This window comes from Trichogramma pretiosum, unplaced genomic scaffold (assembly GCF_000599845.2).
Source record: "Trichogramma pretiosum strain Unisexual culture from Peru unplaced genomic scaffold, Tpre_2.0 scaffold23, whole genome shotgun sequence".
Lineage (NCBI taxonomy): Eukaryota > Metazoa > Arthropoda > Insecta > Hymenoptera > Trichogrammatidae > Trichogramma > Trichogramma pretiosum.
Window position 1 is genome coordinate 695,527 of NW_019641629.1, and position 16,723 is coordinate 712,249.

A 16,723-nucleotide genomic window follows, 5' to 3' on the forward strand; every position below is an offset into this window, starting at 1 on the left:
AAACGTAAAAAAACCCATTATCACGATGAAAGTAGCAGTAGGAGCGTTGATGAAACGAGAACAGGTAGCGAGCAGATGAAAATTGATTTTTTCTATGAATCTATATCAAGATTAATTGCCGAGCTAGAAAAACGTGTTAAAGCGTATAAGAAGCTTGATTCCTTGTTCGGGTTTTTAATGAAAATTCACACAATTTCTTCAGATGATATTGCTAAAAGAGCTCAACGGCTAATAGATAAATATTCTGACGATTTAGATGAAACTATGATTAATGAGTGCAAGCATTTGAGTGCTTACTTAAAAGAAAAAAATATTGAAAAGATATCAGCTGCAGAAATTTGCCATATGTTGCATGAGAAGAATTTTGTCGATTTGTTTCCAAATTATTACACTGCACTAACTATTTATCTGTCTATGATGGTGACAAACTGTTCGGGGGAAAGGTCATTTTCAACCCTCAAACGCCTTAAAAGTGTTTTAAGATCCACTCAAACGCAAGAAAGACTCAACGCACTAGCTTTGTTGAGCATAGAACGTGACTTGACGGTAAATCTTGATGAAGAAGAAATTATTAATAAATTTTCATCGGCAAAAATGAGAAAAGTACACATAAATTAAAAAAAATTATAAATGATAGTCGCAACCAAAAAATTTTAAATTTTAATTGTTAAACCTAAGATGTGATCTCATTCGATTTAATTATAATTTTAATAAATTTGACAATTTTCTCAATTAAAAAATTTTTCCATTGTTTCAATTATTTACCTACATATGATTATAATGCAAGTGATGTACAAACGAAAATTTTTACATAGGCGGCAGCCCCGTGGCGTACGGCGGCAAATTATTAAATCCGGCCCTGTTGATTGAAATACAGAATTGATCAAAATATCTCATAACATTTTTCATATTTTAGGTTTATTGCGTAATCTAAAGATTACATATACTTTCAACAAATTCGACTTCGTTTCTTAGCCGATTATATCTAAAGTTGGACACGTACGAACTTATATTTTAATGCGAAATTTTTTGTAGATTTGAGAGGGGGGCTATTCAATAAAAAACGAAGGAATCTCTAATAATCAACGGTGTCATATTTGATTGGAAGCTTTTTCATTGCATCAACAGATGGAGTATTGTAAACTCACAAGTGGAAAAAAAAGTATTAGTATATAATACGAAACTTTGAAGACTTTGGTACATTATAATACTCATACACTATGGCCACGAATACCATAAGAAATCTCTCACCTCTATGCGATCGTGCAGTTCTCATAATTGGTTTTGGTCAATTTCATGTTATATCGCTGTCGCAGGCAATTTTTCCGCCCTGCGCCCGCGCACGTGTATGGTATTATAACATTTTGGAGCTTTCGCGCGCGAGCCAAATTATAATAAGACAACGACGACGACGAGCAGGACGATTTTTCTTATATAAAAAGGCTGGTGACACCGGGCCGACCACCCTCGTGCGGGCGAATATTTTTCACTCTCGCCTATCGCTGCACTTTCTTCGTTCTCTCCGAGCTAATATAAATTCAGCTACGTCCTCTCGCGTCTGCTGCTGCTGCTCTTTTGCTCGGGCAGTACTCTCCGTCTTTCTCTCTCCGATGTATAAACATTTTATATATAAGCCAGAGAGCTAGTCCGAGAAGGAAAAGAAGAGCCGGGGTGAACGCTCGTTTTTCCAGCTCGACTCTCTTTCTCTCTCTGTCTCTCTGGTTTGGCTATCTCCTCTCAGTTTGTCTGCGCGTGTGTGTGTGTGTGTGGATGTCCGTCTGGCCGTAGACGAGCGAGCGAGAGAAAAAAGAGGATCGTGGAAAGGAGTGAGCGAGAGAGAGAGAGGCTAGAACTACTTCAAGGCGAAATTTCAAATCATTCCTCTACTCTCTTATTCTCACTCTTGATCTTTTCTTCCTTTTTATTCGCCTCCTTCTTTCGTCGTTTTTTTCACTCTCCGCACACGTTCTCGCGCGCGCGCGCGCGCATGGTTTTTTTTTACGAATTTTCCGCTTGCCTTGAGTCCGCGCGGCTGGCTAGGCTTCGTTGACTTTGTAAGTGTGCGAGGCGAGCTGTGCTGCTGCGAAAGAGAGTAGAGGCTATCTCCGTTTGCTGCCACTGCTGCTGCCTGCTGCATTCGATTTGAGATGTACTTTACCCAGGAGAAGGCGAGCGAGAGAGAGAGAGAGAGAGGCCTCTGCTTATTCGAGGATATATTGAATTTCGGAATTTCAGATTGGTTGGAAAAAAAAACAAACAAAAAAAAGAAAAAAACGTAAAATTGAATTGCTTTTAAGGTCTGCAGCTCCTCGAGTTACGCTCGTATTTTTAATGCGTTTATTAATTGTTTTTGAGCGTCGAACACTGCACACACACATAGGCGGAACTCAATTACACGAGGGGGGTAGAGGTATATATATAGCTCCGGCTGTGTACGCGTGGACGCGCGGAAATGAAATATGTAATATTTGAAATCAATAATAAGCACTCGATGCTACGCTGCTCGCGCATGGACGCGCCGCATTGATTGAAAATGCAGGAGCTTTCGCGCAAATTTAATGTCTTTGAAATGAATTTTTTACTCCCAGGCTCTTGACTTCGTTGTTGCAGTGCGCAGCTGCGCTCCTTTCTTTCTTTTTTCTTCGTCGTTGTTGTTGTCGACGTCAAATTTTCATTTTCGAGAAAATTCACTTAACCGCGTTACGTATAGCGAGCTATATGTACGCACACACGTCGCTAAGCAATAAATATCACGTATTACATATAATATGGTAGTGCCGGGCGCAACCACCACCACCACCACTACACAGCTCGACCGTGTGTGTATGTGTATTGCAGCGGAAAAGCAATATAATCAATGTAATAAATCAGTGAGCTCGGCCGCGTTCAGCTCGTTGCAGAAGCAGCGGCAACGCTCGAAGGTCGTTTCGATCGCGATGTTATTTTTCTTTTTGCTCGTGTTATCCCATAGAGAGCGAGAAAAAAAATTAACGAGGTAAATCCTTCGTTCATCAACTTATATGTATGTAGGAGCTCTCACGGCAGCGGCGCGTGTATCGATATTCACGTAATCGCTTGTACATTCGCTTACGTATATAAAAGCAACAATTATCGAGGCAGTGTCGAGCTCGATTGCGATTATTGCGAGCATCGGTGGATCGAATGAAAAAAAAAAAGAAAAGAAACAAAGATGGAATCTGGATAAAAAGTCGTGTGTCCAGCACGCGTATGTGCGTCGATACGTACGTATAAAACGTCGCACACATTTATACCCGCGAGGATTACGAGGCACACACGCGCACAGCAGCTAAAAAAAAAAGAGACGAATAAGAAGAAAGAGAGAGAAAAGCTCACCGCGCGCACGGAATACAAAATCGGCAAAGGTGTTTATTCTTCGCAGGCGGCAACGCTGCAGCTTATATATATCCAGCAGGTATATAGCAGCAGCACACGCCGAGGGAAAAGTTTCTCGAGGCTGCGTGCAGTATACATGGGGCTAGATAGATAGATAATTCAGTTGCTCCGGCAGCGCGGCTATATAGATTTTAAAGGTACGTAGCATTATAGGAGGATACAAGGCGTGACCGACGACGACGACGACGACGACGACGCACACAGGAGATACACGTGTACCTCTCGCATACTGTATCATTTTTCCAGTATTGTGTCGTTGGGCGCTGTACATATTGAAAAGTGTAGTAGTAACAGCAGGCAGCAGGCGCGAAACTTCACACTCGCGCGAGCACACTATAATATTGTAGCTCACGCGGCTGACCCGAAGAAGAAGCTGCAGCAAGGCGGCAGCGGCGATCGGCTCGCTGACAAATGACGATGTCTCTGCTTCTCTCTCTGTCTCGCTTTTTTTTTTTTGGCTTTTTTTTTTTTGTTCGAAAGAAAACCATGGCGAGCACACGCAACACACAATATATAATGCGACGCTCGACATCGTTTTGGTATTATAACGTGCGAGCTGCATCTAACGTTGACCAGATGCCATTGTATATGGTGTATACCCTAGCGACGCAAGAGCAATGCTAGGTTGGCTCGTATACTTACATGATCGATCTTCCTTTTGCTAATGCTTTTTATATACGTGGCACGACGACGTCTCTCTCTCTCTCGTTCACGTTCGCGATTTGTCAAGTTTTTCTTCTCGGTTCGCTGCGGACGCGAAATTATTCAACTTTGAAGGATTCCCTCGAATGTTATACACGGTGGACGAGGCAACGCGACGCGATCGCCCTCGCGTGCGAATAAATATCATTTCTATTGCGTGTTACAACTTGTTCGTCCTCTCTCGCGCATATAGCACACCTCATCCGAGAAAGAGAGAGAGAGTGAAGGACTTTTCAGAGTATTCGAGCGCGAGGCACAATGATGCTTGTTTGTGCTGTAATACTCTGAGTTATTGCAAAAATATTTCCAGACGAATCATCGGCTCGTTAATAGGTTGCACGTTTAAAAAGTCGAGCTGGAATTTCTCTCCTATCCCTCCCTTTCTTCATTTATATTGTTCAGCTCGCGAAGAATAGACGAAAAAAATCGACTGCACAGTGACATCCTCTTTTAAAAAAAAATGACGGTATAAATAGCGAGAACAGTTTTGTAGTGACTCAGTTTCTGTGGGCTTAGTTAATGACTAAAATGAATTTTCTTCTTCAAAAAATTTATTGATTTCATTCCAACTCAAACTTTGTTTTAACATAAAGAGATTACATTAAATCTTATAGATTCAATACGTTGAGATGCACGACAGGTGCTCCTTATCGATATGTTGTACAAGATATCTTTTAATTTTGAATTTCTTTCCGCAAATATCACACGCGTACGTGACACCATTGTGCACCGAATCAATGTGAAGTTTGAGACAATATTTTTGACTAAATGACTTTCCACACACATCACACGAGTGAGTAATACCACGATGTAATGAATTCACATGCCTACTCACGCTACGTTGATTTAAAAATTTCTTTCCGCATACACCACATGAGCGGGTGGCATCGTTATGCACCATATCGACGTGGGTACGAAGATTATTTTTTTTTGAATGAGTTTTTCCACATATACTGCAAGTATGGGTGATTTTTTTATGTATCGCATCAACGTGGGTTCGAAGAGTATTTTTTTGTGAATAAGTTTTTCCACATATAGTGCAAGTATGGGTGATTTTTTTATGTATCGCATCAATATGGATTTTAAGAGAACGTGAAGTTTTGAATTTTTTCCCGCATAAGTCACATACATGGGAGATACCATAATGCAACGATTCAACATGCCTGTTTAAATCACTTTTTTGAATGTATGTTCTTTCGCATATATCGCATCTATGTGCATTACCATTGTGCACGGCATTGACATGAATTTTGAGGTACCATTTTTGTATGAATTTCTTTCCGCATAAATCGCATTTATGTACGATACCATTATGCACCCGATCAATGTGAGTTTCGAGATTAATTTTTCGTTTAAATGTTTTTCCACATGCTTTACACAAGTGGATGCTACTACTAGGCACCGTATTAATTCGGGATTCGAGTCTACGTTGAAGGTCAGACTTTTTTGTAATTTCTTTTGTTTCATTTTGTTCGACAATTTTACAGTCGAAAATCAAATTCAATTGTTCTTCATCGTCTCCAAAATATTCCTGTTTAACTTGATTTGGAGAATAACCGTCAATTTTCTTCACTGCTAATAAATCAAAGTTGGGCTTGACGTCTTCACATTCAACAACTATTTCCACTTCGTTATCAAGTTCACTTTTAGGATTTACTTCACATTTTTCTATTGTTTGGGTCTGTTTAAAAATCAAAGCTATGTGAGAATTTTCATTAAAAGAACAACTACAAAAAATATAATCATCAAATTTACTGAATTTTCTCGTGGAAATGGTAAGAATTGGAAGTTTTTGAGATCGGGTTTCTCGTCAATCATTTCACTATCAGTTTCAACAAGCGACATATTACTAGCCTCCTTTTCTACTCTGAAATAACCTCCATAAAATGAATTCGTTGTTGTAATATTTTTACAATTTCATTCTCATGAAGTAAAAAATTACCTGATGGCACAATTAAGCAAATCATTGGATTCCATATTTCTCGCTTGAAATTACGATAACAATTAACCTCTGCGTGATGATTTCACATATCAAACTAACCAAACCCGAGATAACCAGTGAGCAGCGATATGCTCGCTGCCTACTATATTTTGGAAAACTGTGTTTATTCGAAGGTTATGTGCGAACAAGGCCCACTGCGAAGTAATTCCATTTAGCATGTCAGGCACGGCAAATCAACGCGTGCTCGACAATACATGGAGAGGTCATGCAAAACGTAAACAACAAAACGAACACAGCTCTGCGCATCTTCGTCAGTTTTTCTGTGTTAATTTAATGATTTTTAAAAATCGTTCTAATGTTATTTAATATTGAACTAATTAAGGCAAACAAGGCAAATTGTTAACATGCATCTATCAATCATATGCAATTTCAAAATAATATGACATTAAAAAAAAAAAAAAAAAAAGGATTCTACTGCGCGCTTCCCGCATTGCAAACGAGCTAGTTTTTGTATACATTCTAAGGCGTTTACGTGGTCAATTTCTCAAGAGCTGTCCTTCGAGACATAAAAGCATTGATACAGATTGCTCACGCGTTACGAGAAATAATTTAATAATATAATACGCGTATAAGACTGGAAGTGTGATATGACGTGTGTGTGTGTGTGTGTGTGTGTGTGTAATAATTCGACGATCATCATCTGTCCGAGAAAAAAACTCCCTCGTCATGGTCTCCGATCATCGTTTCTCGATACCTCTCGAGCGTTTAATCGAAATTTCGGATCTCTAGGAGCAGCAGCTCGTTAGACCCTCGTTATATTCTTTCGCTAGATATCAAACATATTGTTGTTGCGCGACGCGTGTTGCGCGACCTTTCCATCAAATTCGATGATGAAGGAGTATCTATTTAGTGCTTATACATAGCATATGCGTGTGTGTGTAATATTCGAGGATCGTTATTATATAGAAAGCCTCTTAAGTCGCGCGTAAAAAAACGCATATTCTTCGTCATCGGTCCCCTCGATTTCCAGATGCGCTTGTGTCGCTTTCGATGACTCTCGAGAGAGAGATAGATATCCGAAGAATGGAGGTGAGCTATATAGCCGCGCGACCAATAAAAAAAACATCTGCGCGCGAGACAACGACTTTATAGGTACGTATATTTATATAATTGTCGAAATGGACGATGCTCCTCGTCGTCGAGTCCAGGAAAAAATCGATTCGAGGCCAAATTAGAGCACGTGAATCATCGCTGCTTTGCGTACGGGCGAATTTTCGGGCAAATAAAATTGCCATCGACATCGCCAACAACAGCAGCAGCAGCGATTTATGGATGCTCTTGACCAAACAACTTGAAAAAGAATATAAACTAAGGAAATACGTTGACTCGTGTGACGCATCGGTACACTCGCGACTTACTACTCTACTTTCGATGTCTTTTTCAACTCCTTTTCAAATCTTGGCTGCAGGAGAGAGCGAGAGAGAGACTTGGTAAAAGTGGGTCACACAACCCCTTGGTGCAAGTGTATATTATTTTTTTTTTTTTCAAATCCAAACTTGATAAACGATATTTCTTATGCAACCACTAGACAAAAGTAATTTCTGGAATTACTATTGAGAGATAACTCGTTTCATTACAGCAGCAATCAAAGGATAAATAGAAAGTCGCGCGATGCCCGTCAATTACGAATTCCAAGACTTTTTCGCCCCAAATTGAAGAATTTTTTTTTGACCCACAACACGAAATTAAAAACCAATAATCGAGGACCTCGAACGAAAACATAAAAAAAAAATTCGATTTAAACGAGTTTCAAGTTCAATAACAAGTGTGTCGGAGTGAGTGAGAGAGAGAGAAGAGGTGTGAAAGCTCGCGCCGCCGCGCGGACACGCACAAAAGCCGAGAGCGAGGGGATTCCGAGATTTAATGTGTTGGAGGGCTTTTTCGAAAAATCAACCGTGATAATCCCATTCTCGTCTCTCTACACGCTCTCGCACACACACACACACACACACACACATATGTACGCGTTACAGAGGCTGAAAAAAAAAAGAAAAAAAAATCGAAATCACCTACTGTACTATTGACAATGGTATATTATCCGCATCGTAGCATTTCCCGTAAAATTTGCTCTCTCGCTTTCGCGAACAAAGAGCCGAGAAATATCTATATATGTATCCGCGTGCGCAGCGCAGCGCGGCTCTGCCAAAATGTGCCCTGCGATGAGAACAAGGAAGAAAGGAAAGAATCGAAAAGTCTTTTCGGCTGCGCACACACATGCACGAGTCGAATCGCGAACGAAAATACAATCAGCCCTGCGCGGAGAAAAGGGACGGCTGCGGAAAAAAGATGAAGGTATCACACCTTTGGATTATTTTTTCGAGGTTTGCTCTCGGAATTATATAACGCGTATCTCGGCGCATTACAGTCACTTTCGACGCGATGTTACGTATATATAGCGTGTGTTTACGTTGGAATTTAAAGTCAGGAAAAATCGTTCGAGATATCGCATTAAAAGGAATTTACGACGGTCGATTTTTATAAGTCGACGACTTTTCTATAATATAATATGTGGGCTTGTTAGAGGAGGATCGAGGTGTACGAGCCCAGAGAGACAATTTACAGAGAATCTTGTTTGCTTATGTATACAAGGGCTCGGACAATATTTATTTTCGTTCTATTTGTAAGTGACACGGATTTCTTGTAAATTTTGTTTTTTCTTTCTGTTTCGCGCATTGTTCGAAACGAAACAAACGAGAATCTGATAAAAAAAAATGAGGCTCATTTTTTATGGCTTTGGAAAAATCTGGGCTGGTCAAATAGTCACACACACACACACACACACAACTAGAGGCCTCTACAACAATGAAATTCAACAATCCCGGTGATTTCGGTTTATTTACTCGTGTCACGCGATCCACGCGCCCTGCTATATGCAAACGAAGTACCCAACATACCTACGTGCCCAACTAACTAAATTCTATTAGCGGACGAAATTTGCTGCTAATTTAGACAACGCCGAGTCTCGAACGCGTCTGTAATTTACGATCCATCGTTTATCCCTTTTAAAATCATCGATCTAAGTCACTCGATAATATACAATCTCGACGAAAAAAAAAAATCCGACACAATTTGCAGCTCTCGACGTGCGCGCATTAAAAGGGTAGAGATGACGAGAAGCTTCGCGACGTGGAGGTTTTCCTTCCTCCTCTTCTTTTTTCTTTTTCTCCTCTTATCCTGTCAAAATCATAAAAGTAGCAAGAAGAAAGCTCGACTGCTGCTGCTGCGCGTCGAGTCGCATTTTTTTCATCTTATAACGCGTTGCACGGCTCTTTATCTCTTTTGTTTTATCGGCTTTGCCACTTTTTGCTCTCGTCTCTCTCTTTCTCTCAAGGGCTTTAGGAAGCCCTTATATATCCCCCCCCCCCCCAAACCCCTGCACCTGGGGGATTATCGTGATTTTGTGGTGTGATACGCCGTAGTACTATAAGGAGAAGGCTCGTATATTATCTGGTCAGGTTAATTTTTTACCTTTTTTTCCCCCTCTGTGGTCTCCAGCTACTTGTGCTGTAGAATTTTATAAGTACACACGCGCGTTTGGCGTACAGGGTAGTATTTACGGCTTGTAACCCCGTTACGATCGTGTTTTGCAATACGTCTCTCTTTCTCGGCAAAAGAGTATTGACCGATATCGGTACTTTTTTTTCAAAAATATTTTTTTTTTAACGCTGCATTAGGCTCTCGATTTTTTTCGCGCTGCTCGCTGGGCGAGATACAAAAATTTTAATGCTGCACAACGCACTTCTCGAAGCTCCAGCCGTACTTGCCTGCTGCTGCTGCTCAGTCGCGAAAATGAATTGTATTAGTCGCTACGGGGTAATTGGATTAATGCTTCGTCGCGCCCCTTTCGATACTCCATTGAAATGGAAAGAGAGGCGTAGAAAAAAAAAAGAAGGAAAAATTAGAGTAGCAAGCGCCGATAGGTTTTAAGAGCTTTGGGCTGCTGCTGCTGCTGCTCTCTGGCATAACGCAGAAATTATATCGAAGAGTGCAGCAGCAGCTATAAATATAATACAGCTTCGAGCTGCTATAAGCAATTTCCGACGTTAAGGTCCTGCGAGCTTTCCTCGCCCCATCCACCTCGTCCGACGCGATCATTCTTTTCTATCTACATCACGTTTTCAACGCGTTCATAATTAATGCCCCCGCGCGCATCTCTCTCTCTTCCTATTGAATTTCCTGCGCGATACACGCGACTATCGCGCGACGAGATCGAGGCAGGCAGCAGTATAGCAGCAGCGGCGGAGTCTCACCGGCAAATATTCAGCGCATTTCGTTTTAATGCTATCATCGCCGAGTCGAGCCCGAGCCTCGGCTCGACACTACATTTAATTTAATCCCGTCGCACTTACATACAGACCAGAGAGGGAGTGGGGGCGAATGTATACTCAACGCTGGAAGCTCTCACGCGATTGTATATATATTTATTGTGTATTTGTGTGTGTCGGTTAGCTCAGCGCCGAGTTATAATAAGTCACGTTATAACGAAGCGTTGTGAACATTCAAATGGCCCCGGTGTGTATACTGTCTGTGTGTCACGGCCAGCCGCCCGTCGTCGTCGTCGGTGGTAATGTTTTGCAGCTCGTGCACACACACCCCGCTAATAAACTTATTTCATTATTTTCCGAATCGAGCCGGAGCACTTGGCGCTTTTATACGTATAAAATATAAATCTCTCCTCCTCCCTCTTCACCCCTCGTGCACTGCGCTCTTGTGTCCCGTCGCACATATATATGTATATAATCATTGGACAAGTGGCTCGATGAAACTTTTAATTTGAATCTCATTTGCAGCTGCCTCGAACGCGAAAAGGGGCCGCGCGCGCTGCAACTATACCATGGTTTTTAGATATCGCAGCTAGCTCTAGCTAGCTATATATGTATACGTATTCGTATACGCGCTGCAGCTTTTAAACTAAGCGAAAGTTGCCTAACCGCCGACGTAGTGCAGCAGCAGCAGCAGCAGCAGCCCCTTCAGCCCGGAATAACTAAACAAACTTACACACGCAGCAAGGCAGGCGTGCTGCTATATAGAGAGACTTTTGCTGCACAATGCACGCTGCTATAGCAGCAGCCCCCGGAGCTCGCGTCGACGCGCTTCGTCAAATCATTTTTACCGGTGTTATACTACTATATAACACGCGTCGTGGCGTCGTCGTCGTCGTTGTCAGGCGTTGGCTATATAACGTACACAACTGCGCGTGCGAAAATAAGAAAAAAAAAACGTATTGCGGTACGGGGCTGCTGTTAGCTCCGTTGCTGCTGCTATACGCGTGGGCGCACAGGGAAGACGGGAGGCAAGCAAGAAAAAAAAAACCTAGAGAGAAATAAGCGACAATGTCTTTTTAAGAAGAAACGCCATGTATATATACCGCAGCAGCACCTCTTTATCCGAGCGGTTGCCTCTCTCTCTCTCTCTCGCTCGCTCTGTCTTTCACGTCGTCTAATTGCGAAGATTCCCTTTTTCTCTTTTTTCTTTTCTCTCTCTCTCACTGTCTTCTCGGGCTCTTTTTTTCTTGCTCTGCTTCTTTCACCCCCCGCGCGACGGAAAGCTAGAGCTGCTTCGCTTGTTTCTTCTTCTTCTACTTCTTCTTTTTCTCTTTCTCAATCTCGTGCTCCCTTTTATGTACACGGTTTTCGTTCTGCGCCCTGCGCGCGCCCCGAAGCTTTTCTTACCTGGTTAATTGCTCCACTTATACGTTTTAAACTCTCTCTCTCTCTCTTACTCGATTGTTTCCTATATACTATTTAAGCATACAGAGAGGGAGAGATATAGCTTGTTAAGAGACACAAATGCCAGCTTTAACGAAAATTTCGAAGCCACCACCCACCCAGCTAGCTCGCGACTGCGAAGCGCGACGCGACTACATGTAACGACGTGCCTTAATTCCCTCTTATCGCTCGCTATAGCTGCGCTGAAACTCGTACACTTTGTTTAACTTCAAATGTATATCTGTACCACGAGACGTCGCGAGGCAGTTAAAAGATAATCTATCCGTCGATAAATGTATTCTTGCTCTCTATTCTCCTCTCTGCTCTAGCTAGTTTTAGTCTCTCTCTCTCTCTCTCTCGCTCTCTCTATCTCTTGCGCCGCGAGTTAAGCTACGAAATGCATCCGGCCCCCCTTGTATTTCATGCATCCCAAATTGAGAATTATCCTCTCCGCGATGAGAAACGACGAGCCAAGGCCTTAATTGAAATTCAAGCACGCAAGAAGAATAGAAATAGAGAATAGTTTTAAAGTTTTCGAAATTGCCTCTCCTGCCGCAGAAATTTCGCTGCGACGACTACGACGAAGAGATGAGCAGGGAGAATATCCACACACACACACGCACACAGTGTGGAAACTTTCCCTACTACTACTACTACTACTTGCCAACGTGCAACTACTCGATCTTTTTCGGGAGGAGAGAGGGCGAATCTTTATAATAAATGATGACTTGCGGTAGTTAATTAGTAATTAAACTCGCTTCCAAACTAATTTACACTTTCACCCGCATTGAGTGTCCATCATTTTCTAATAAACGTAAGCTCGGAGGTCTTTCACAAGATATACGCGCATATAATATGTTTGTAACAAAAATAGATGAATTGGCTTTTTTTCTCGAGACAATGGGTTCCGAATAATAGTACAGTGAAATCTGTAATTGATACTCGGTAATGCGATTCAAAAACATCAAAATATTGACGTATTGAGTTATCGAGAAAATTGACGAATCAATAGCTCGTAGTTTGCCATGCGCATCATTTAAAAATGGTAAAATAAAAAAAAATAGAGCGTGACACGAACTTAATGCGTCATAATCTCGAAAATTATTCGAGCCCTACAATCTCATTTCGGCGGATCTAGTGGGGTCTTTCTCGTCCCTTATCTTACGGTAAAAGGTATTGGTCGTCTTGTCGCGTCACGCACGTAAAAAACCATTTCATCACTCCCGACGTTTTATCTTCCACGCTCCTCCCTCTCGTTTCCACTCGCCCGCGCATGAAAATAAAAAAAGAAAAAAATTGCCTCGCTTTTTTCTTCCCGCTACATCGCCACTTTGTGCGAGCTTTATTACAACTGCCAAAGGGTTTGAGAGATATTTGCTGTAAATTCATATTAGTATATTACACGTAACGTATAGCTATGGCCAGTGCCGAGCGATCGATGTAAAAGAGCGAGGAATATATGTGTACATTCACCCACGGGGGTCGCGTCGACGAGTTCATATTACGAGCCGAGAAGCTCCGAGTTGGATCAAGCTCCGACGAGCTCGAACCCGAGAGAGAGAGAGAAATAACGAAACGCGCGGCTTTGTAATAAACTGATTGCCGCCAAAGCGACGAGAGCTGCTGCTGCTGCGCCGTAAACTAAATGGGTCAGAGATTCAATGGGTTAATTACACTTTATATCATATATAACGTTCTAGCGCATATATATATATATATATATATATATATATATATATATATATATATATATATCTATATATATCGCGCACAACACTTTGAGAGTTGCGCCCGAGAGCAAAGCCGATTTTCGGTCGGAACTTGACGTACACGTTCTAATCGATATTTGTAAAAGCTCCAGCCGAGAGAGCTGCGCGCTGCTTTTTGCATCCTTTATAGCACGCGCCGAGCAAGAGTACTCGATTCCGGGCGCGCGCGTCGTCGGCGTGGGAGTTCGAAGATAGATTGCATTTATTTCGCAGCGTTTCGACTCCCGGAAACGCACGCGGCAAAGATCATCGTCAGAGTAATTTTACATCTGAAAAATAATCTCACCCGGTTATTTTTTTTCTGTTTTTTCTTTTCATCGCAGCTACGCGCAAAGGGCGTAAAGCGATGTTTATTTCTTGTTAGTGCCGTTGGCTTTTGAGCTCGACGTCGCGCACACCAAGAGCTGTTTCCTTCTTCCACTTCTTTTTTTTTTTTTTTAGGTAGAAAAGTTCTTTGAAAAATTTTTTTTTCTCTACCTCGAGAGTGCCCCAAGTCATTAATGAGCGTTTTTATCAATATTTTAACGCGCTATCTTTCGTTGGCAGCTCACAAGTATAATTATTCACAAGAAACTAGTCGTGCGACGTTTTTATATGAAAAAATATTGACGTTTAAAAAAAAATTGTTGAGCTTGGAAACTCGGATACGGGGAACTGTTGAAAAAAATTATTGCCCTCGAGTAGCGACGACAATAATATAATCTTACTTTTCGAGGCTTTTGCGCAGTAAACTGCTAAAAAATTTCTTTAAAATTAATTATTTATATGCGGAGAAAGTTCCGAGGAAAAATTCAAATACATATAAATAAAGCGTTCAAGTTAATGTGATTTGAATTAATCAATCCGATGTGCTTCATAAAATAATCTTTAAATTGGTTTTCATGTGATTTTCTTAATTTTTTATAGTTCTAATGCAAAATTGAATTAAATGAAATTATTGTTTTGCTCGTGATTAGCGGTAAATTTTCAATATTTCAATTTTAAAGTGTGTTTTCTTTTATGAAATTACTTTTACTTTATCACTTGCTTATTTGCAGATGAAGGTACTCGCCATCTAGCGATAGAGGCTGGCATTAAATTTAATGTAATTTTCATAAATTTTTGGTACAATTAACGCAACCAATAAATCAGTTTAACAGTATTAACTTCTGACCGACGACCACGGTTCTCTTCCTTAAAACGGTTCTTTTCCTTATAAAATCATTTTGTCTGTGACACTTGCAGATTTATCATTCATTTTTCGTACAATAAACGCAGATACTATTTCCGGATTAAACCATTAATTCTCGACGAGGACTTTCTACAAAAGTACCTGAAAAATTCAACATCTATTACTTTAAATTTTAAAGTCTTACTTTACAGGTTTTTTCAACAGTGTACAATTAAAATGCGTACGTAGCTAGCTAACATTTAAAGTACCACCACTGCATATGCGGATCTACATTAACTAAAACCTTATAATAGTTGCCTGCAAAACTATGGAGTAAATTTCAGTTTAATATCTCTCAGCGCGTGCACTTGCTGCGCCTCGCAGTACCCGGGGTAGAAAGGGAGAAAGACATAGAGCATAGCACTTGAATTAAACTCAAATCTGTATTAAAATTTTCGGTTAAATTATAATAGATTTCTGGCAGAGCTCCGAAGATACATGCGCCTATATCGCGCTGTAGGACCTTCCGTGGTTCAGTGCAGTACGTGTAAATGGTAGTTTGCACGCAAGCACTTTAATTCGCGTTGCGGAAAGAGAAATTATTGAAGCTTCGCGCGCGCGCGCGAGCTCACTAGTTGTCGGCAATACGAGATTAAATTACAAGGTAGTGACAGAGGGAGAGCGCGCGAGCTGCCGATGCCGCTGTTGTCGAGTTTTGTCGGGCTTAAAGTGATGAAAGAGCCCCGCGTACGTCCACGCGAGCGTTTTATTGATTGCGGATTAGATGAGTCGTTGGCAATTTTTTTTCGCTTCTTTTTTTCAAAGCAAATCTATACCATTAGAGAGACCGGTCATTATTCGGAATGCAGCCTATGAACGGGTGGTATAGGCCGCGCGCGCGTGACAAACCGGAGGGAACACGATTAATTGCGTGCAACTGCACTTTGGAAAGTCGATGTCTAAAAACCGTCGACGTGTTTTGGGAAATGCGTGGTAGAAATTTTTGAGCCTAGATGGTGGAAGGAGATCGGGCCATAACACAGAGCTCTTATGGGGCCAAGCCTTGAAAAAATGTTTAAAAATGTATGAAAAATATTTTCAGGTATCGGATGCGATCAAAATAATCTTTATATACGTATATTGTTAGAAAAAAAGTTTCATGCAAAACAGTCTGTCCATTCACTTGCAATTAATTAATTACGACGCTTGGACCCGATATTTGACGTTAATTGACGGCTGCTATGACTCTTCATTACCTCACTTTAAACAGCCATAGCAGCCGAATAGCGTAATTGCATAAAAAAAAGTAATGATATTTTTGAAATCAACATAAATGAATTATCAATGAATATTTTTTTTTTTAATTTTTCATTGCGTTTTTACTTAAAAATTTATCGTTTCAAAAAATGCAACTTTTCAAACGGCCGAAAACGCACCGAAAGCGCTCGAAACTGTGCGAGCGGACCGTGACGTCATACTTACCAGTAGACGCATATATATAGGTATACAAATTACGCGCAGCAGCCGACTTACATTATAAGTATGACGTCACAGTTATTCGGACCAGTCAAAATCGTTTGTGGAGTTTAAAATAATTTTCAAATTTTTTCGATTTTTATTCCCGTATTAAAAATTACCTGACTGTTCAAAATTGTTTATTTTTTTACTCTCACATTCCTTGATACGTATATTTTACTATAACGTAATTATTTCAATGATTTTTTTTTCATGCAGATACCCAAGTCCAAACGTCGTAATTAATTAATTGCAAATGAATGGACAGACTGTTTTGCATGAAACTTTTTTTCTAACAATATACGTATATAAAGATTATTTTGATCGCATCCGATACCTGAAAATATTTTTCATAAATTTTTAAACATTTTTTTAAGGCTCGGCCCCATAAGAGCCCTGTGTTATGGCCCAATCTCCTTTCGCCATCTAGGCTCAAAAATTTCTACGACACATTTCCCAATAT

The 16,723-nt window shown here is 40.8% G+C and overlaps 1 protein-coding gene across 1 annotated transcript in view; it reads right to left on the reverse strand.

Moving 5' to 3' along the window:
* Nucleotides 1–16,723, reverse strand: part of LOC106654839 (insulin-like growth factor-binding protein complex acid labile subunit) — a 272,241-nt gene that overhangs the window by 116,360 nt on the left and 139,158 nt on the right. The window lies entirely within an intron of this gene.